We start from the raw sequence: 22,968 nt of genomic DNA, 5'->3' as shown, positions 1-22,968 counted from the left end.
AATTGCCAATGACCATTTAAGAGCAGTGGTTGAGTGTGTAACAGTATGTGATGTAACTGCCTTGTATTTTAAAAACTACAGTAATTTTCACAAAGATGATTTTGTTTCCTCCCCTTAGTAAAAATGTTCTTTTATTAAAGTTTATTGACCTCACTTGTGTCAAAACACCACAATCTCCCTTGCTAAGTCATAGTCTGATTTAGTAACCACTACATGTTCTTTTTTCACACAATTGAAAGTATCTATAATCTATTTTGGAACAGGCTTCAGTCCAGAAATATGTTTTACTTTATTATTTTCTCCTCTCTCTGGGGATGCCTTCACAAAATGGTAAAGCCCAAAGACTTCCTGAAGGCTAATCTTTTTCTGGGTCATATGATTCTTTTCAGATTCCATCTTGAGAGAGTTTTCTTATAACAATAGGTTCTGCTGTCTGCAAACTGGAGAAAATCCTGTTGCTTTAGTGCTAACAATGAGTGGAATTTTAGTGCAGGAGGAGTGTTTGCTTAATACAATAGAAGTTGGTACAGACTGGACTCACAAGTGTCAAGTAAACGGTGTGGGAAAATCTATACTACTGCAACTGAGTCAACAAGGTGCTGAACACCTAAATGTGACTGAACTGTAACTGCAATAACTATCTGGTTGACTTCACCCTTTCCTCTAAGATAGGACTTGACACATATCTTATTGGGAAAGAGTTAACAACAAAACAGGCTGCTAACAGGGAAAAGATGAACAAAGCAGGCATTCAGTCATGCGTTAGAAACACCACACCATGTGCAATCAGAACAGCCGTGTTTCAGGATCAGATACAAGTCTGACCCACTAAGCAAATATGATGGAAGATGACTGTTTAGTCCTTGCCACAATCGCACACATTCACCCAGAAACGTAAAGGAAACCATGCCTAGGTCACAAAACAGCAGCTAATCTTTTCTTTTCTTTATTCTTTTCTTTATTCTTTTCTTTCCTTTTCTCTTTTCTTTTTTGCTTTTACTTTTTTCCTTTCCTTTCCTTTCCTTTCCTTTCCTTTCCTTTCCTTTCCTTTCCTTTCCCTTTCCCTTTCCTTTTTTTCTTTCTTTTTTTAATGCTAAAACTCCTCAAATTTATATCAATTCAGATGAGCCAAAGAAATTTGAGTTCATTTGGCAGTAATGTGAATGGCAGTATCCTAATCATGTTTGGACTGAGAACACAGGTTGACTCAGCCCTTACTGAAGGCAGGACAAATGAGGCAACATACATTTGTGTTCAATACAGCAAATAGATAAAGTGATATAAATTTATTCAAGTCTGAATCTACAGTTCGACCTAGCCTACTCCCTCATTTGCAATGCAGAAGTAGTTTTTGTAAGTTTTAAGCTAGGGAGAATTCTAAAAAAAGGCTTATATCATGTATTTGGCTTTTCAAAGCAGGAAGGTTTCCAGGTACTTTGTCCATACTTTTGTTTTCTGATTTGTATTCCTTTGCTTTCATTTGAAGCCTTATTCATATTTAAAGATTTATTTGTCTTCAGGTCACACTGCTATAAAACTCCTGTCTTAAGAATAAAGATAAAACCTGTCTTTTTATTCATGTCTTTCAAACTGCTTTAGATCAGACACTGAGGTAGAAAGATGTGGCATAGGTCCTGCCTCACTGCATATTTGCCCCATACAGGAAGCACTCCTTGCAACACTGCAACATCCCTCCACTGGAATCATCAGTGAAGTGCTTTGGCATCACCAGTGTTGGTTTAACCACTAAACCAAGAGCTTTTCTGAGAGCTGGGCTGCTGAATTTACTTTTAACCCATATAAAAATATCTGTGGACTCCAGTACTGGAGTATATCCATGGTGTATGCACATGCTAAACCAGTTCAGGGTTAGAAAACTGTAGCTGTTTCATGACAACTACCTTTGGGGTAGGAGTTCCTGTGACTCATAGTCAGCTCAGCCTAGGAAAATCACTGCAGCAAAATTACTACCCTGTTTCTCAAACACAGGCTAACATCCCTGTAGAGTCTCACTACTGGCTCTATGCCATGTACTGTCCTTGCTGAGGTATATGTACATAGTGCTGCTTTGTCCCATGCATACCTGCTCTAAATGCAGAACTGATTCAATTTTCTGTAACGAATTCACATGAATTTACAGTTGTTTTTTTTTCAAATTCACTTTCCCCATACATGTATATGTATTCTATATCTGTCTAAATCTATATAATCTATAAATTTGAATCTATGTGAAGTATGCATGTATTTTTACCTGAATCAATAAACTACATTTTTTGGATGTATATATTAGCACATGCATACACCAATACAATACAAAATATTTCTTCTAATTAAGCCATTTCTCTTACTGCCTGCTGCAGAAAAAGAAAAAGGGATAAAGAGAGTAAACAATAGACTCTTATTTGTAGTTTGAAATATTTAGGAAATAATCAGATGGCAGGGGTAGAGTAGATAGAGATAAATGCCTTGTAGCACCAGAGGTGTTCATTACATGTGTGCAGATTTGTGAGTCAGAGGAAATAGGTTTGGGAATCTCTTACCTTTGGCATGATTCTGGATGTGTCTGTAATTTACAGAGTTTATTGTTCAGTGTTTCTTGAGGAAATGTCAAGAATGTAAAAAAAGTAGAAGATTGTGCCTTTCAACAAATACTCTGTATGGCACGTAGCACTAACTCCTGGCTTTTTGTAAGGAGCTGGATTGGTGTGTTTCTCAATGCACCAGCCACCCATAAGCTCTTCAGTGTCCAGGGCAGCATGCGTCCTGTTCTCCTCTGCAGCTGGCCAGCGGAGACAGCAATACTGTGGTCCATGCTCCTTCCCACTGCTTCTTGTCTAGCTCAAGATGGATTTAAGACTTTAAGTTCTACAGCTGGTGGAGAAGAAACAATGCGTGGACCCACACATGGGGTTTTCCTATATTCTTATTTGCTCCTCAGACATGTTCATATACCCAAGAAGGATCCAGAAACAAACTTGTTTTTAACAAATTAAAGGGCCAGTAATGGCAAACAGACATGTTAAGAACAGCATTCTTTTCCTGTAGATCTCATTATGGACTCTCTGCCTCTTCTTCTTAGCACATATTGTAAGCAGCTGAGCAGCCCTACAATTAGTAAAGATTAAAGCAGGTATATGGAGAGTTTTTTCTATAAATCCTGTAGAGCTTCAGTGACCTTGACAGGAATTGCAAACATCACTTTATTCTGATGTTACACATTACTGGAGTTTGGTTATTGGCCAAATCAAGCAGCTGCCAAACTGTCATAAGTATTTTTAAGTACCAACACAGAATAATTTAGTCTCACAAATCTAGATTGCTGCAAGAGACTTATCAACACTTTTGTTATGGAATACTAACAGTCTTCACTTACTCCTGGGTGCAAAAATGAAGCACTGTTTCTGAGATATGCTGAGACAAACTGGTTCCTTCTTCTGCTTCATAATAAGACAAATGGCAGACAGGGATAAAAAAAAAAAAAAAGAGAAAGATAGTGAATTTTTGTGCACAAATGGGTATGCATGTAACTATATTTAAAGTAACCTTTCCATACCTTGAAAAAAGTAAGATAGTAGTCAGAAACTTATGGAAGATCAAATAAATTAAAATACACAACAGTAAAATGCGCAACAGATAAACCTTAAGGGACCCTGAATAAATTTGTTTCTCATACTCATCTTCTTTACTCTAGCATCCAGAATTGGCTAGGAGAATGTATTTTATTGAAAACATTTTTTATTTGTTTGTGGTCTCCAAAGTCTGCCAGCCAACCGAGAATTAAAAATACTAATTATGTTTTCTGTGTGTGCCAAGGACCAGGCAGACATGAGATTTGAAAAAAGTTATCAAACTTCAGAGGGGCCAACTCTCCATCTTGCTGAAAATAATTGTAGCTGCAAACAAATAGAGAATTTGGCCCTGTAGTAGGCAGTAGCTTAAGATGTTTCAACAACCTTTCCATGGAATATTGAAACACCCGTTTCTAATAACAAAAATAGTTGCTACTGTTGAGCTGTTGAGTACTTTGCTATGTTAATTTAATAATACCACTATTCATACTTTATACTGCCTGGTTTCATAAAGCATTGAAGGAAAGTATCTCATTTGAATTCACCTCTGTAAGGATGCATTATAACATGTAAAGGGGTTCAATCTCTCTTAAGCCACGGCATTGTGGTATCTATGCTACAGTTTGCTTCATGGATGGAGGATTTGTAATGTTCTATCAAGCACTAATCTTTTAATGCTCTTTATTCACTGTGAAGACAGGACTACATGGTTTTGTCATAAGAATGCAGTTTTATCACACCTACGTTCCACTTCTATTCCCTTTGTTACAGTCTTTTGGTGAAAATCGGGTCTAAGATTTCTTCACAGTTAGAACAAAACAGCAATTTTGAATCCTTTTCTCTTTGAAAGGCTATTCTCTGTCCCCAGACCTCTAATTCTGTAATTTGAAGAGAGCATCAAAAGGACCATCACTGTCTTGTGATAAGCATTTCAAGTGCTTGTAATTGTTTTTTAATATAAGCAGTTTGCAGAATGAGCTTAATTTGTATTTAGTTTGAATACAATAATTTTTTCAAGAATTTATAATTCCTTGTATTGCATCTCAATTCTAAGGACACTGTGTTGAAGTTTACCTACCTGGGTGATTTAAATCTCTTCTCTGGGGGTGATATATGTTTGTATCCTACGAGTTTATTCTGTTATTCTTTCCCTTTATCTCTGTGCACTTCCTGGTAGCAAGACAAATGATCAATGAGATTGCATTCCTTTTAGCTTTCAAGGTAAGGGTAGATACCAACAATTATGGAATAAAATTAACATTTGGGGAGGGAGAAAAGAGACTGGTGAAGGGTAGAGAAGTCGCTGCGTAGCTTTATTTTAATCATGGATTAAATTGTGAAAGTGAAAGGTTAAGCAAAGGTCTTTGCTCTCCTTAGCAGGAAATCTGAAAAGAGTAGCTAATTAGATTATTCAAATCAGCAGATACTCCAATTACAGTTGATAGGCCCAGTGGACATTTCCACATGGAGGAAAGGGGCGAATGGCTCCTTGATCAGCAAGTACAATGCAACTAGCTGAATGCCCTCCCTGCATGCTGTCCCAGCCCCTTCCATCTGGGCTATGGGAGATGAGTGGATAAAGACTGAGAGGCAGATGTTCTCCAGAGTCTGTCCATCCCAAAAAAAGCCCATCTGATGGACCTTGTTTGCCTTTTCCACAGAAGGAAGGACTTGGTCCAGGTATCACTTAGAAATCAGGTGCAACCTCTTTCCCCTTGTGGGCCTTTTGTTGTAGTGTAGAAAGTGTTCTCTGCTCCGTGTTTTGGTGACTTAAGTGTAAACATATGTCTACATTGTGAGGTTTAGAAAAATATCCTAATGTCAAGTTTTGGTTTTACAGCCTAACCGTGTCCTGGCATTATATTAGGATGACAGCTATTGCCTAAAATCCAGTAGTTAATACCTAGCATCTTGTTGACTTTACTTAGGCAGTTATGGACCACAGGTTTTTAGATTCAGCTGAGAGATTGAGTTTTTCTGTAGAGGGGGGAAGATTTTCCAAACTTTACTGTTTCACCAAATAATTTCATGATGGTTTGATTTTTGGACAGATTAAAGAACTCTGCATAGATCTTTGATATTATTCTATCTCAGTAATGCTGATTTTATCAATATAAACCGCTTTCCACTTTGTGAACTTGTGTATGTACTCATACATCATCTCATTTTAAAATTTAATATTTAATCAAAGAAGTAACTCAAAGTTTCTGCAGGCTAGAGAAGAGTTAGTGGATCACAGTGTGGTTACAGCTACTGCTTCTTTTCCTTAAAAAGGAAGGGAGAAGGAAAAAGAGATAGCATATATAGCACATATATGTATGTAGTATATATTTATGACAAATACAAAGAACTCTAAGTTGGTTTCTTTCATTTCAGTATAAGCATGTTACATTTAAACCAGTCTGAAGAGCTGCTGTTTTTTTAGATTGCACTAAGTATTACACTTCATGTGTTTATGAGTCATCCTCAATGAGTATATTGCTCGTGGAATAAGCCGGCTCAACCATATGTTTCATTTGCATATGCTAATTTGGATAACTTTTCATTCCTTCTTCTTCCCCTCTTCTCTCCTTTTTCTTCCTACCAGTTCGGGTTGTTGTTGTTTTTTTTTAGCACTCATCTACATTTTTGAATCCTTGTGACTTTGTGCAGAGTTGGTTCATGAATAAGAGCAACATGTTTTATATATTTAGCAGTAATACCAGATTAAAATAGTAAAATTTTAGCAAACTATGCCAGAGCTGATAAGATAGAAGGCAAGAAATGTGTCTCTGTAGATGTAAATCATATCATGTAATTTTGTTGTTTTTTCGGTTTTTTTTTGGTCAATACATTATATTCTTCCACGGCTGAATCCAGCCACAGTCTGAAAATCTGGCTCTTTTATTTTGTTAACACCATGAATCATTGTGTAGCCAGAAAGTCCTACTTTTATAAATGAATTAGTTGAGATAGGGTTTTTTTGTTTGTTTTGTGTTGTTTTCCAGAGGGAACAAAACAGAGAATTTTTTTGTTTATTTTTGTTTCTGTCTGCCACATATATCAGCACACAACATGAAGCTATTAAATTGTGAAGAGGGAGGATGATACAATATGCAAATTCTGAAAGAGTGGAGGACTGAGGAAAAACATGCACTGTTGACACATACCATACAGATAGCCTACATTGAAGATGGTTAATTTGCTGAAAGCTGCATGCCATAGAGACACTGCTTTACAGTGTCCTAGATATCACGTATTCCCTTTCAGCTGGCAGTCTTACAGGGGTAACAGCTTCAAAAGAATGTCTGCTCTTGACTATTTCTTTCTTAGTTTTGGCATAAATGTGGCTTCTGTCAGCAGTCAATATGCCTGTTATTTTCCTCCCACCATCGTTAGTTCTTGGAAATTCACATTCCTTGCACCAACACGCAGAAACCCACATTCTCCAGCTGTGTTTGAATTCCCTTGTCTTAAGCTCATATCAGGCCCTGACAGTTAGAGGTCCATGACCCACACCTGGGCTGGGAAAGATAATCCTCAGAAGACTCAGAGCATACTGAGTATTCGTATGACCAGTCACCTGAAACTAGGCTGCCTCCTCCTTCTTTGGCAGGACATGAAAGTGCCTGGATGCATACAGGGCCATTTGCGGCAGTGGGTTATAACACCAGGATTTGAGGGTTCAAGCATTTTAGGGAAAAGTAGAGGATGCAGCTCTAAAACAGACTATAACACACTCATGAATAGAGTGAGTGCAGATATCTGTGTAGTTCTCCTGAACAAGTGAATGGATATAAAACTAAAAGCATTGTAATTTTGCTATGTGCTGAGTAGTCCCATTTACTCCAGTAGTTGCCTATGTAATGACATTCGTGCTATGGACAGTCAGCTAAGTAGACCCGATGGCAGAGAAGAAAAACTCTAATTTTTGATGCAATTTACCTCATGCATTTTAACAGCTGCTTCATAAATACTAGTTCATGAATGTAATACATTTACAATGTACATTTGTGAGGGAGTGTTGCAATATAAATATATGATCTGAAAACTAACTGAAGTTGAAATTCTTCTTGGCCAATGGGTTTCCATTAACAACAGCAATAAAATGGTACTTTGATTTGTGTGAAATTCATCCTGTAAGTCCACTTTGTTTAAAAGTGCACTAAGTGGAAACAACTTGAGAAGCTGAATGTATGTTTGTATTTTCAAGGTTCTGAAACAATTTTTGTCATCTGGCTGATAGTTGTCTGTATCCAGTTCAAATTCAGTCAAGGTAGAGAATCTACACCAAAATATTGTTCCAAGTTTGAACAGCACCTAAACTTAAACTTTTAATTTGTAATTTATCTTGACTTAAACTTCTGATACTTTAAAGAGAATTTTTTTTCACTTCCAAGCTGTGAGCAGTGCTGAAGAGATATTGTCTAAACTCCTGTGGAAAGTTAGTTTTCATAAGTACTTTGGTTCAATCAGAAGTAAGAAATGAAGTCAGGTCTTACTGTTATTTTGATTACAGTTTAATGAGTTCAAGAGGTTCAGATAAAGATGGATATGTATCTTACTGAATGAATCTTTCATTATTATTCTTATTTAATGCTGGTATTTGGATGAAACCCAGTGACTTTGAACTCCTTTGTGCTAATCAATGCACAAATATGACCTTATCCATTAATTCTCCAATATTCAGCCATTATTGCAGTGCAGTATTTCACAATAATTTCTCTGTACTTCATTTTTAAAATGCTGGTAACCGGCTCACTCCCAGTTACATCCTGGGCATGACGTGCTGTGGTATGGAATACCTCTTTGGTCAGTTTGGGTCAGGTGTCCTGTCTCTGCTTCCTCCTGGCTTCCCCTCCTCCCTGGCAGAGCATGAGGCTCACAAAGTCCTTGGCCAAACCAAAACATCGCTATCAGCTCTGTTCCCGAGCTGAAAGTCAAAACACAGCACTGCACCAGCTACCAAGAAGGAGAAACATGACTGCTGCTGCTGAACCCAGGACATTTTCTTTGTTTAAAATCTTAGTAAGAAGAAGAGTTTTTGCTCATTGTTGGCTAAGGTTAATGTATGCTTCTCAAACAGGACTTAATATCCTTTACAGGACTAGCTCAAACTAATGACTGCTTTTGCCAGCACAGACGTAATTGCAGAAGATGTGTTTGCCCCTTTTTTCATGCTCCGTTTAAAACAGAGTTTTACTTTCAGATACACTTTCAGAGTTAAAAAAGTGAATTACTTTCTTGGACAGAATAGTTAAAATACATAGAAGTTGTCTTTCTAAATTAAGCATATAAATAATAAGTAAAACAAGTAACTGAAAATGGAGTCGAAACTGACATATTGCACAATATCCATCCTGGCAGTAAAGCACAGTGACAAGTTACTCACTTCTGCAGCTGATGGGAATGCACACTTAGCAACTTAGTGTTAGAAGCATATTTAGCAGTTTGTAATAAAAGTTAGGAGATGACAAAGTGGAAAAGACATTTAAAAATATGCTTGAGCTATGAAAGTAGAAACAGGGTCCAATGAAAATGCATGAGATTTTATAGTACAGTGTTTGAAATAGCTTTGTGACTGGAGGCTAACTTCTAATATGCAACGCATAGTACAACAAGAATTGGTCCTGCTTGATGTCATTACAAGCACCACAAGAAATAGTTATTGGTGGATGATAAATAAGCTTGAAGAAAATAAGTCAAATTTTTATGGCATGTGAGCACCTTATGACACTGGGGAGAAGGATTACCCTCTTCCAGCAGTTGACGTCTTTGTTCAAGCATTAACCAGTAAATATTTGTAGAGTTCTGAGGAGCTTTGGTTTAAAAAAAAAAAATCTAAAAATAATCCCCAGCAGACTATGATGTGTTTTGAGGAGGGATCTCCCAGGGGGTCAGAATATCTGCAAGGATTTACACCTTTACTGAGAACAGAGGAAAGTATAATTTCAACCTTCAAGTTCCGCATAGATTAACTCTGCATTACAGAACAACATAGCCAGAGGCTACGGAAAGTTCAGCTTGATCTTTTATGACATCAAACAAAATACAATCATCTTCTTGATGCCTGGTAGCAGCAGCAGCAGCTTTCAGTTAGTGTGAGAACAGAGATAAAGAAGCAAATTAAGGCTTAACACTAACTTGCATGCAGTTAACCATTTGCTTTTACCACACCGTAGTTAACTCACAGTCTTTCACTGTCTGTCATTCTTTTAAAATGTAGAAGGGAAGGATATTATTTTCTTTCCTGTGTTTAATTCAGGAGAGATGATGAAAGCTCCCTACTGATCTAACTTCTTTGGTTTATTCCCTCCATCACCACCACCGGAGGCTGAAGGCCTGCTTGCTGTTGAAGAAGAAATACAGAGTTTAAAATACTGTTACCCTGTCCCTTTCACTTAACTCCTGTGAGGGTTATATCTTGTTAGCATCTTAACTGAATGATAGAAAATGTGAAAGCTGTTCCTCTTTCAATTTTATTAGACACTTCATACCTGATTCCTTTGAATATCTGTAAAGAAATCCCTGGTGTCTTGCTTCCTTACTAAAAAAAAAAAAAAAAAAAAAAAAAAAGCCATTGTATATGCCTTCATTATGTTGTATATAACAAATTTGTCTTTGCATGCTTTGATTAGAACCTAGTAGTATTTCTCTGAAGGGAGGAACTTTGCAGTAGCAATTACAGATAATAGGGTTGTTTTCTAAACCCCAGTGTGGTGTGAAAATCAAAGTAGTGTGGATTATAATAATCCAAACAAATAACCTTCTATAAACTCATGAGAAAGAAGAAGCTGGATGTTTTCATTAAGAGAGAGGCAATGCATTTAAGAGTTGTTGCCTGTTTCTATGTGGTGAGCAGTCTGCTAATTTGCATAAGAAAATGATCACCGAAGTAAATGATTGTAAATGATTGAACTAGGATCTCATTAGCAAAGCCTCTCTAGCTACCTGAAGGACCTACCTCTGCTGGTAGTCGATCGAGTTTCAAGTACCTGCTTACTATTTAGGCATTTCTATCAGGTCAGGCAGAGAGAAGGGAACACAGCAATGGAGCAATGGTCTTGGCAACAGATCTTATAATTGCCAAAATAAGCTTTTGAATGACCTGTGGTTTCTTTTTTTTTTTAAGAAAAAAAAACTTTTCTTGAAAATCTGTCCTTTAAACAACTACCTCTAAAACTTACATGATTTTTACTGTGGCAAGGAAGGAGTATATACTTTTCTGGGCAAAAAATGCAATCAATTCCAATCAAATGTTCCAATTTGGAAGGAGAGGATAGATGACCTTTGAAATTTTTTCAGTCACTAACTGAGCATATATGTTTAAGTAGGGGGAAAAAATGGTTGGTAATTATTTAAGTGGGTGAAGAGGAAATCACTGTTCCACAGTACTGCTGGTGACATACACAGGGCCTTAACTCCCATAATGTATAAAATACAATAAAAATATCTTGAGGAAAATTGATTTAGTTCTACTGGAGTCAATGGATGTTTGCTTGCCTGTGTCAAATGAGAATATGTTTTACAGTATTCTCTCTCAACCCAACATGTGTAGTCTATAGACATTTTACACATGTACAATTTCTAGGAGACAGGTCATTCAGTGCATAAACATGGTAACATTTCACCTCTGGAGTCCTGAGCTTAGCCAGGGCTAGTCAGGTTTCAGGCAGCAGGAGTTTTATAAACTCTTTGCCTGCTAATGGAGGTTGGCAGTTTATGCAAGAGTCATTCATTTCTGAATTCTGTCTCAACCAAGTGCTTTATAGGGGGTTGGAAGAGAGGCTGGAAGTATGGCACACCGAAGTAGGGAGAGGTTTTCAGGCATTCAGGCAAAGGTGTGCTGGCAGATTAGCAAGTGCTTCCAGGGTCAAGGCAGAGACCATGGTTTTGAGGCCACAGGCAAAGATTTGCCTGTCTGAGCAGGAGCAAATATGGAAAAGAATAAAGAGGAGCTTTACCCTGAGTGCAGTGTGTTAATGATAAGACTCTGTAACTTTCAAAAAAAGACTGTACTAAGCAAAGTGAGTGCAATTTTGTCTTGCATCAAAATAAATTTCTCCTGAAACCTTTACATGAGTTTGTGGTTGAGGTCCTTTGTCCATTTTTGCTTCAGCTGGCCTGGCTGAAGACATTGTACTCTCCTCCACTGCCCCTCACCATTTCCCCACCACGCGCAGCTTCCCAATCAGCTCTGATGATTGTGATGCTTATGCTGCTGGCTCCTGCCTCAGTGCAATCAAGATGAACTGAGCGAGGAAAAAATACCTCTCTGTATTTCAAGTTATTAGAGAACCTGTATTTCTTTTACAGAATGAGTAAGAGAAGTGAGTCGTATTGTTGTATTTATGCAAGTGGACATGTCACCAGAGGGTGAAATTGCACTGCACTTACACTGCATCATTTGTTCTGCCACAACTCTCTCTATTGAAGTTTTCTTTCATCATATCCTTTCACTGGGGCCAATGTGCAAAACGATAGCCAAACAGATAGCTACCAAACCAAAATAACAAATTTAATTTATCTTTGCAACTTTACTTACCCTGTGGTAATTTTTTCACTTGACACTGATAATTTCCTACACCAGTATTGTTGAATCATTATAAAGCACATATAAATGAACTTCTCATTAAGCAAGACATCTCCTGGCAGACAAGCATCTGTAGGTACACAAACATGCAGGACAAGTGAAGATGTCTGTGGGGCAAGGAAGTGTCTGTACTCAAACTAATAATGATTGTTCCAAATAAGCAGTAGTGTAAACGTAATTACAAGCTAGACCTTTTACTATAAGGTCACTATGAATTGCTAGGGGGAAGTATGATCTCTGCCATGCGTTGTAAAGATCATTCACTGTCCAGTTCAGTTCCATAGGAACTGATAGGCTATTTGCCCACAAGCCAGAATTTCTGGGATGTGGTTTTTGTTGTTTTTTTTTTTCCCTCTTCTTTTTTCATGCCACTTCCAGCATTCTGTTCCCAAAAAACATATCAGTAATCCTTTTGACTTCAGTCACATGCAACTGTTGGATATTTCATTGTCTTTAACTGCAGAATCATGACATAGAGGTCATTGGGCAGAAATAATATCAGAGCATTGTGTTGAAGAAAATACTTGGAAGATACCGAAGTGAGACTGGGTATTTTAGTGTTGGCCTAGCTCCATCTGCAGTTCCCCATTCATCAGTGAAATTTTAATCTGCTGTAAAATTATAAATGAGTCTTGGGAAGATGAGCTATTTTTGGAAGTTTATCTCTTCTGAAGGAAAGATCAGAACATAACAGGTCAAAATCATTGTAACAGAGACTGGACATAAAATGGAACATCAAGCAAAGGCCAAAATAATATTTGAAAGCAAAATATTACTGTTATTTAGAGGCACTGTGTTAAATATGGTGAAATTGAACTGTTTATAGAAGGTGCTGGATTCCCTCCAAACAGACTCTGGCTGCATCACTTCACTGTTATGTTTTTCAGAGACAAGGAATTTTCTTTATAGAAGCCATAAATGAGAAAAGAAAAGGGGAGCACAAAGGAAAGTGTACTTCTAGATGCTATCCAGATTACAGCATTGCTAAATGTCAGGGGGTGAGGTTTGGAAAGGTGGGCAACCAGCAGAAGGGCATGCAAAATTAAATATGCTGTTCACGCATTCCAGTTTCACACTACAGCAGCACAGAGGGTTTAGGCCGAAAATGTAGGATGGAAAGATGTCTTGTATGGAAGTCCAGCATTTGTACGCTCCAAGTGGTGGGGAGAGGCACATTTCAAAAATGTCATTACTGCCTACATGCAGCTTTCAGAATTCCTCCAAAAGGGTGCTCTAGCTCTTCGGTACAATTCACGCTGCAGGGGAAGGGGGCGTTAAGATTCTGCAAGTTTAGCTCTTTGATCCAGATCACTGCCAGATAAATACCAGAGCCTGCGCAAGAGCGAGGAGAGGGCAGTGGGAGGGAGCCGGCCCTCCCTTCAGCAACAGCTGGCAAGGGCTCACAGAGCTACATTGCTCATCCACACCCTCAGGTTCTCCACCAAGCGCTGAATCCGTCTCACGATCGTGTGAGTCAGTATTTAGGGATTTCATGACTTGACTCCAGGTATTGCCCATGGCTAAATCAGAAAGCAACACCTGTTCATCTTAACAGGTTTTACTGCTGACTTCAAAATCCATGCAAACTTCTCATGTTCTGAGTTAATCTTTCATTTTCAGTATGTTGTCTGTCATTTCCCTCTTTCTACCTCTCTGATTTCAAGCCTCATATGATCTAAAAGACTTCAATAAGTTAGCTTAGCAAGTCAATACCTTGCTATTACTCTTAATTTACCTTAAATTTCTTCCTGTTCCTCCTTGTAGGTCTAGTAGGGAGGGGAAAAAATAGCTTTAGCATGTGGCCTTAAATACTTCCCAGCTGAAAAAATACAGTTAAGCAGCATGAGGCTGATGGGCTGATGTACAAACTGATGATCCACACCAGTTGCCCTGCAGCCAAATAACATCCTCTGGCCCGTACACACAGCAGCTGATTTTATCCTGGATGTTCTAGTTTCTCTTTTTTCCTGCATTTCTGATCTCTCAGTCCAGAGCTCTAATGTTAATTCAGGCTCTCTTAGACCATTAACTGAATGATGCAGCACCATGATTCCTGGCTTGTAGAATCCTGTTTTTTTATTTCTCTGCAGCTGATAGCTCCTCATTATTTACCTTGCCCTTTCCTTAATGATGTCCTTCTCCATGAACATCATTCAAAACAGACAATATAACGATTTAAACTGCTTCTGTGGGTTTAGTAGCTTGTTTTTTGTTATTGTTCGTATCTAAACAGCCCTTTCTAACAAAATGTGTTTGAAATTAGGGTCTTTTGAAAGATCTTTAACTCAGAAAAGCTGCTTAAAATGAAAGTTAATAGCTAGTATTTTTGTGTGCACTAGTAGTAATACTACACTGGCTAAGTTTTCCTTTGGTATTGTTTTCTTTTTTTTTCCCCTGTTTTCACTTTGGTTTTGGTATTTGGGGAATTTGAAGAAAAATTAAATTTAAAAGAGGCAGAAATTTTGGAGTTTTTTAGCTTGCTTTCCTAAATGCTAAAGAGTTATTATATTTTTAGATACTGGAAAAAGTGTCAAAATGCAAGAGAGCTCATGGGAATTAACAGAGAATTCAAATCTATTGGAAGTTAATGTACAGACAGAGAAAACTCCAACTCTCTAGACCTCTTATAATACTGAACAACTTGTAAGATGTCTGTATATGAAGTCCATAAGAGTAAAGTTAGATGTTCATAATTTGCAACTAAAATAAAGCGAGAGAAGAAGAGAAAGTGTATGTTCTTTAAAGAGCAGATGGCCCAACTCTGCTCTCAAATGTCTTCGAATTAGAAATAACTGTAATTATTGTCATTTAAGTGATGTAAAAGAGAGAGGATAAAATAATTCCCTGGAGATTCTTTGGACCAATACAGGATAAAAATGACATAGCTATTCAAAACATGTAGTTTAATTATGATGAACAAAAATATTTCCATACATTTTTTAAACTATTGTTTGGACAGCAGTAATTTGCAGCTACAAAACCTCCTGGATCTGTGGGGCAGTTCTAAAAGGTCTCTGAAATGTATATCAGAAAAGCAAACATATTTCAGCAGCCTAAATTCATAAGGATGTAGGCACATCTGAAAGGGTTGAACATAATCACAAAGTGGAAGCAATACTATTTCCCACTTCTACCTATCAACAAGAGAAAATGTCCAGCCTCCCTGTTAGCTGAACTGCTTGATCTCAAATCAGAGCTATGTACTGAATTTTAATCAACTTGAGAAGTGGAAACTTAAATGGAAGTCATTTGAACTTAGAGCTGAGTCTCCTAGGGGTTTTCAAGGATCTTTTTTATGGTGATGCCCTGGCTGTCAGAGTTTAAATGCTCTAGAGGCTCAATAGCTGTGATATTTATTAACCAAGTGGTTATGATCAGAACTTTCTCACTCAGACTTGCTTGGTATCAGCTGACATATGGTATCATGTTTGAAATACCACTCAGTAAATCACTGATAATGTCAATGTAATTGCTGAAAGCTAACACAGGGTATAATTCTTTTCCCATTGAAGTTGATGGCAAGAGTCTTATTGATGGCAGTGGTACATGACTGAATCTGCTAACCAGAAAAGTCTTTCCCTTTTCCTAATTGCACAGAAAGAATCAATAATTTTTTAAAAACCTGATTTTTATGCAAGCTTACATTTATAAATAGTAGCATGTGAAAAATTTCATGATGGACTTTTTTGGTAGATAATGTTGCTGTGACTATTTCAATATGTTTTATTTGTGAGTCAGATGCTAATATATTCATAAGTAGATGAATATATGAATGTAAGAGCTCTGCATATATCTCTGTTCCATCTGTTATTTTTTACCCTAAATTTAAATACTCTGTTTAGTGCTAGCATTGTTATTAGCTTTTAATCAATTTTCTCCATATAGTAATTAGATGGCGTCCATGGAATAATTTTTTTCTGCTATTTGGGTTTAATTTTTAACTGGTCATTTTCTCACAAAAATGCTAAATTGCCAAAAATAAAATCTTCCTGTAAAAACACATTTCTCCAACCCAAAATTTTCCATGACAGGGACTTCTCATGTTCTGGGCAGATTGTCTGGTGGAGAGACACTGCCACCACCAAGATGTGAGAGATTCAGAGTCAGCTCTCCATTCCATCTGATTTGGAACAGAGTCTTAACTCTGGGCCTCCTGCACCCAGGAGGTTCCAGGACGCAATCTCAGGCTCTCTCTAGCCAAACACATGTGACAAGTCTGTTTTCTGGGTGATCAGATTTCCTGCAAATTTATTTCTCTGTCTTGTGTGTTTGCCCAGAATGCTTAGAAAGGTCTTTGTTCCAATGTTGGGCAACATTCAAAACCCCAAAGAGTTTAATAACATAATTACAATGTGTTTGCAGCCCCTGACCAAAACCAGCCATTGTAAGCAGGGGTTACTTGATTGCTGAGGGTTTCTGCAGTTATACTTCAGAATTACCATTTTCACTATCACTTACCATATTTGGTTCTCTTAATAAAATGTGGACATTAAAATGTATTTTAAACTTGAATTTTACAAACTCCAATTTATTGGAAATTCCTTTGTATTTGCCAGCTAGCTTTTGTGAAAATTTCAAATGTTTTGGTGCATTTCAACACCTTCATAAAATTGACGTTTGTCTGTTACTGACATTTTTGACAAGTCTGAAAATGAATTTCATTTGGTAAAGATTTTATAAGCTAGGATGGCAGTGCACAGATGAAGGATAGGTAAAGTGGAGGAGTAACTAGCAGAATAACTGTGGTTTGATTACATCAAATGTCATGTCTTGTCTTGTTATGTCTGTTCCATGATTTTATTTCTTTCACATTTTTTCCTTTTAATTGTCTATCTGATCATCCTATCTACTTTATTACTCGAATGTGGGAGATGCTTTTTATCTTTTAAGAAAGGCGGCTGCTGTAGGAGGGAATTATGGCAGCAAAAGTAACGTCCATTGAAAATCAAGAACTTTTCCTTCGCACTATCATTGCAGTCAAAGTTTAGTGCAAACAGCTCTGCAGATAAGCTATATATGTAATTTCAGTTTTATTTTTCTCTTTCTCTGAAAGCTATCCAAATAATGTGTATGTGGACTTATAGACAGCAGGGTTATTACTGTGTTTGCCTGATGCTTTTGAACTTCAATGTGGCATTTGACTCTTTCAGCTGTCAGATATAATTGTACTCTTTTTCTTATTTTGTAAAAATTATTGCTTTGATCTCTGGTATCTTCAGTGTCATGTGGTATCCCTCAGGGACACATTCTGGGTTCTATAGTGTTTCTTTGTTATATGTATATTGTTTGGTATTACTTGTATTCACAGGCCAAACTGTCAGACAAATAGACCTTAGCTGTATTTATCACTCCTTGAAGACCTTGTAATAGCATCTACAGTGTTGCTTGATTGTCTTTCCATTATCAAGGTTTGGATAGTACTAATTTTCTTAAGTGTAATGTTGGAAGGATGGTATGTAAGTGGAATAATGTCAGCTGAAAGTGGAGCCTCTTGGGTTTTAGCGATTCCTCTTTCCAGCCTTTGCAGTGTCTCAACTTTGGCTGAGATTCTAGGCCACTTTGAACAGCCATTGCAATCTAGGAGAAATGGATGCCTGTTTTAAACACAGGATATTCTTCTCATGCAGTAACAGGACATGCAAAATGCTTGCCTCGGGTCATTTACTTCTTCAGACTCTTTCCGCAGTGGAAGAGTCCAGGATCCCATAATCTACCACTTCTAGATAGTGTCCTCAGGCCTTTGGTCTTTAAGGGTAACTCACCCTCAGAAAAACATCAGTAACAACTAAAGCTCAGACCAAAGCATAGTTTTGGGGAGAAGGGGAAGGAAGTATGTGTAATGCTTCCTCAGAATCCTTCCCTTAGCTAAATTCTAGCTCAGCCAGAAAACTTTGAAGGTATTAGGAAGGTACTCATGTCATCTGCTCAAACATCCTTGAGTAGCAAGAGGCTTCTTTTCTTCAGGTGGTGACTGATAGGTAAGCTACATTTAGCTTTATTCACAGGCAGTAGCTGAAATTGGCGGCTGTGCTGTGCTTGAGGCAGTTTCTTGGGATCTGGGGGAGGAGGTGGAGACTGTATCACATCAGGTTTACCATCTGTGTTTGAGGAACATCTTCATACACATGGTAACTATTTTTGCTCTTCCTGACATCTGTCTACCTGAACTCTAAAATTCTTCAGCATGGCCTTTTTACCCTGAAACTTGTGGCTCCCAAATAATTCAGATCAATGGAGTTCTGCCAGTCTTCAACACTTTACAGAAACTGCTGTGTACTCTTCTCAGCAGAATTTGAATTGCCACTACTGTTCATTTATTACTTAACAAGGTTCTGCAGATTTACTACATGTGCTACAAGAGAGATTGGATCACAGCAGAGTGGTGATGTAAGAGGAAAGAGGGTGGCAGACTTATTTTGCGCTTTTCCCTTACATGTGTACCTATAGACACACGTACATATACATATGCAATTGATCACTCTTACCTCTGCTGAAAAAGTCATGGATTTTCTTCAGCTTTGCAGAAAAAAAATGGACTAACAAATATGCCATTTTCAGACTTTCAAGCTTTCCTCGTGAACCTAAGAATAAGTGGTGATTCATTGCTTTAGATACGGCTGTAGGCACTTTTGTTGCCTTGATACTGAATTCCTTCCTCCTAAAGAATCAGAATAAAAGGTCAGGACTTCTTCTGTAGTTGGGTTGTTGTTGTTTTGGGGGTAGTGTTGGTTGTGTTTTTTTGTTTTGGTTGTTTTTTCTTTTGTGTGTGTGTTTTGGTTTTTTGTTTTTACTTTTAAGGATCTTCAATTATGTTGTAAAAGAAAAAAAAAGATTTAGTGTATCTGAGACTTCTGTTTTCAGAAATTTTTGGGCTTGTACTTTTGGCTTTTTGGGCTTCCTTTCTTAAAAATACATTTTTGCATCTTTGTATTAGGGATATTGAATGAATTAATGCTGAAAAGGAAGTCTGAATTTTGCAGAATGATTAGACTCTGTTATGACTTGTTAACAGTCCAAGTATCTGAAACAATATTGCTAAATAACTCACAATGTTAAAATCAAAATTTGCTTTTAATTCATATTTGAATATGCACAGTGGTGATGGGTACAGAACAAAGCAAAAAATGAAAAGGAAGACTTTTTCCTTATCCTATGCGCTACAGCCAGGAAAAGGTGACTACTGAAGGTCATTATTTTTAATTATCTCTAAAAAGATTAAACTACAGAATGTTGAAAGAACAGCCAGCCTTGCTGAGCACTGGTCTTGGAGTAGAGAGATCTTCTTTCTATTCCTGTGTTGCTAACTTCTTTTATGTTACTCATTTATGCCTCTGGGTTTCCTTGTTTCCTCTGTTAGAGCATATGAGGTTGACAGCAGAGACCTGTTCACTTTTACTGTGTGCAGTTATCCACACTTTACAAAAAAAGCAAATAAACAGTTCCGCTCGTACTTCACAATACACTGTTATGGTAAGTTTTTTCAGTTTTGGAACAGGGGGATAGTTAGCTTTGCATGTGCTTTTAAAGGTCCTAGTGAACTATGGTTCTAGTTCATGACGAATCTTCCAGTTGATATACCAATGCAAATAATAATAATAATTTTTTTTTGTTTCTATGTTTTCTGAACATAGCTAAGTTCATAGAAAATACGTAGTCAGCCTGAGATCACTTTCACCCTGTAACCCTAGGAAAATGTTTATGTTAAACTCTTTCATTGTATGTGTGCATGTTTGCGCATGTATGTGCAGAGAGCATAACATAACAATAGAAGAATGAAGTTTAGGATAGAGGACTGCAAAACATTTTGTAGAAATAATGTCCTCTTAAAACCTGTGTTTGCTTCAGTTTTAGAAGGAAAAGAAAAATATTATAAAGGGAAAACTGCAAATGACTGAAAACCAGCCAGATGGAGTGGGAAGAAAAGAGTTGAAGGCCATAGGACACAGACTGTGTTCTGAGCCAAAAGCATTATAGAAGATAAAACAAAAGGTAGGCAAAAATCAGGCCCTGGCCATCAAAGGAAAAATATCGGAGACAAGATGGCACGAGGATACAGCTACTGAGGTAAGATTTTGGTGCAGTTCCAGAGGGGACATTTTCCAGATCTTGTGTCTTTAGTCTGTGGAAAGACTTGGAACAGAAGGAAGGATCACATAAAAAAATGCAACTGCACAATTGCACTAGACTGTCACCAAATAAACTATTTTTTTTTTCTTCTTTTTTTAATTCCACATTTTTCTTGACCTTTTACACAGGAAAAGAGTTTTTCATATTTTACCCCAGTAAATCCTGCCTAAGATATTTTTAGCTAAATATTATGTTCAGGAGGACGGTAGGGAGGGAGGCCTGGGGTGCAAAAGGAAGGTGACCTGAGAAGCTATGAGGTACGTATATGCTGCAATCCTTGCAGTGCAAACATTAGCTGCAACATCAAGTGAGGTCACCTTGGAAAAGGTGACCACAGATTGGCCACAGATTGGCCATGAGAGAGGCTGGGGGGACTCTTTGATGAAGGGCTGGTAACAACTTCCTGTGGTTTCAAATATACTGAGCATCACCCGTAAGACAGATCAGCGTGCATTTAGTCTTAAAGATCCCCCTCTCCACCTCCTTCAAATCCATAGTACTTTCTGGACTTTGTATGTCTGCAGTTGCTATTAGTCTATGCTGCCCTCTTCAGCTCAGTCTGACAGCCGCAACGGCTGCCTTTGTATTTACAGTTGATTGTTGTTTAGATGGTATCATATTTGCTTCATATAGTTTAATATAAGAAGCACTTAGAGATGAATGAACTATTTAGGATGATGCTTAATATGAAGCTGGCATGTAGCGCAACAACTTTTCAGCTCTTATAGCAATTTATTCATACATAGTGAACAAGTGAAGATTTATGCTAAAATGAGGAATTCTCAGAAATATTGTATTAAGTTAATAACTTTACCGTTCATAAGGTAAAAGGTAGGTGATGTGTTTTGTTTATCCTGATGTTTATCTGCTTTGAAGAAATGGAAAACGTGAAGGCATCAAGTACATTGAACTGTTAGCACAGAACAACTCTTTATTGTACTTATACCAGCATATTGTCCAATCTAACTTTGAATGTGCTTGCTGACAAGCTTTCTATCATTTATAGCCCAGATATTAATGGATCACTCTGTAAGAACACTTTTCTGTATCTTGTTGTTAATCTGGTTATTTCCCTTGTTGCTAAGTTTTAACTTGTTCAAATATTTAGGGGTTGCTATTGTGTTCTATAGCCTTAGCCAAGCTTAGGCATACTTAACTCTGATATTTTTTAAATCATTTCTTGCATGTTCTTAACTGTTTTCCATGCTTCTCTTAGAGTACGCTGCATGTATCAGTGATGAGGTACCCAGGTATGAACACAGCATTCTGCAATGACAAGAGCAGTGCAGTTCTCTTCCCACTGAAGACTGCCTCTCCGTATGAAATCAAACTTTATGCACCCTCTCACACTATTTGTTGTCTACAGTTTTTTATATTTTTTAAATTTAATTGAGACAATGAGTGTTCCTCCTTCCAGTCATTATTTAAATAACCATAGCACTGAATGCCTTCATAGTGCTGACTGCCTTCTCACAAGAAGCTATTCAACAGCCAAGTTACTGTCTAGCATTGCTTCCCATGTGTCAGTTAGCCAGTTTCCATTACACTGGGCAGTTTTACTGTCTGGAATAAAAGGTCCTAGTGTATCAATTTTCTTTCATTCTCTTCAGCAAGTCATTCTGGAGTACTAGAAAACAAGCCATCCAGTTCATTTTTCAAAATGCATATTCTGTAAAAACCTGTGCACGTTATTGCTCCTGTGTCATGGTCTTCTACTGATATATGATTCAGCTAAAATTAACTGAAATAAATTAACTCAGGAACAATTGCAGTGTTTTTACATACTCCCGCTGCTGGGTTGTTTTGGTTTTGTTGGTTTGGGGCTTTTTTTTTTTTGTCTTTCTTTTTTTCCCCAAGAGTAACTTTTCACTCTGCAGAGTTTACTCATGTCCCCTCAAAAATCTTTGGTTGGCTTCTGTCAGATCTTTCACTGTTGAAGAGATGTCTAATGCAAGCTAAACCTTGCTGCTTTATCCCAGCTAGGCATTTTTACTCAGGGCATGGCACCACGAGATCCTGAGCTTTCTGGAGACTGGACTTAATTTTGCCTCTGGTGGGACTGCTCTCCTAAGCTGAAGTTAAGCGTTTTCTTAAGCTCTTTTGCAAAGCCTGAATATCACACGGGCAGTAAATGAAAAGTGCTTAATGCTGCAGTTTGCTTGTGCTTGCAAGGTGTTCCAGTGTCTCCGCTGAAGTACTGCATGCTCCCACCCATTTCAGCTCGTACTGATCACTTCTTTGAATTCAGTAAGGTAGCATATGTGCCAAGTTGAACAGTGATTGATCCTCAGAGTGTTCCAGCTCTTCTTCACTGGACAGCAAGTTTGTTCCAGTATTTTTTTCTCAGCTTTTGTTGCTATTTTTTATAACTTTTCAGAAGGAAGGGGCTGGCTCATGTTTCAGATGTGATAATTTCATGGAGGCTGAGTAGCAGACCGGGATAGATGATGCTAGAAGGTGGCTGTTTGTTCAGACTGTGCTGCTGTTTTCAGGGCCAAGCAAAGGAATCAGAATCTGGAGTTTTGTGCAGCTTTCTAAATCACCTTTCCAGCACTGAAAATCTCAGCCAAGGTCCTTTAGTGGTGGTTATTTTTTGCATGTATTTAGTTAGCAGAAAATGAGACTTTCAGTGCAGATAAACCCCCATTCTTTTAAAACCCAATGCTTTTTGTTGTATTTATTCATTTATCAATGCTGTGA

At 37.6% G+C, this 22,968-nt stretch overlaps 1 long non-coding RNA gene across 2 annotated transcripts in view; it reads left to right on the top strand.

Annotated features, from left to right (window-relative positions):
• Positions 1-20,347, top strand: part of LOC133279268 (uncharacterized) — a 53,814-nt gene extending 33,467 nt beyond the window's left edge. Inside the window, exons 3-4 of one of the 2 annotated variants that reach the window (XR_009746832.1) lie at positions 18,700-18,819; positions 19,987-20,347. This is a non-coding gene — a long non-coding RNA (uncharacterized LOC133279268). The remainder of the gene's footprint in view (positions 1-18,699; positions 18,820-19,986) is intronic. The other variant, XR_009746833.1, reaches the window with a different exon arrangement.
• The last annotated feature ends 2,621 nt before the right edge of the window (positions 20,348-22,968 follow it).

The sequence above is a fragment of the Pezoporus flaviventris genome, unplaced genomic scaffold (assembly GCF_033815535.1).
Source record: "Pezoporus flaviventris isolate CSIRO_AGI_PZ_B2104156 unplaced genomic scaffold, CSIRO_AGI_Pfla_v1 ptg000072l, whole genome shotgun sequence".
NCBI lineage: Eukaryota > Metazoa > Chordata > Aves > Psittaciformes > Psittacidae > Pezoporus > Pezoporus flaviventris.
Note: the sequence above shows the minus strand (reverse complement) of the source record. Positions and strands in the feature narration are given on the sequence as shown.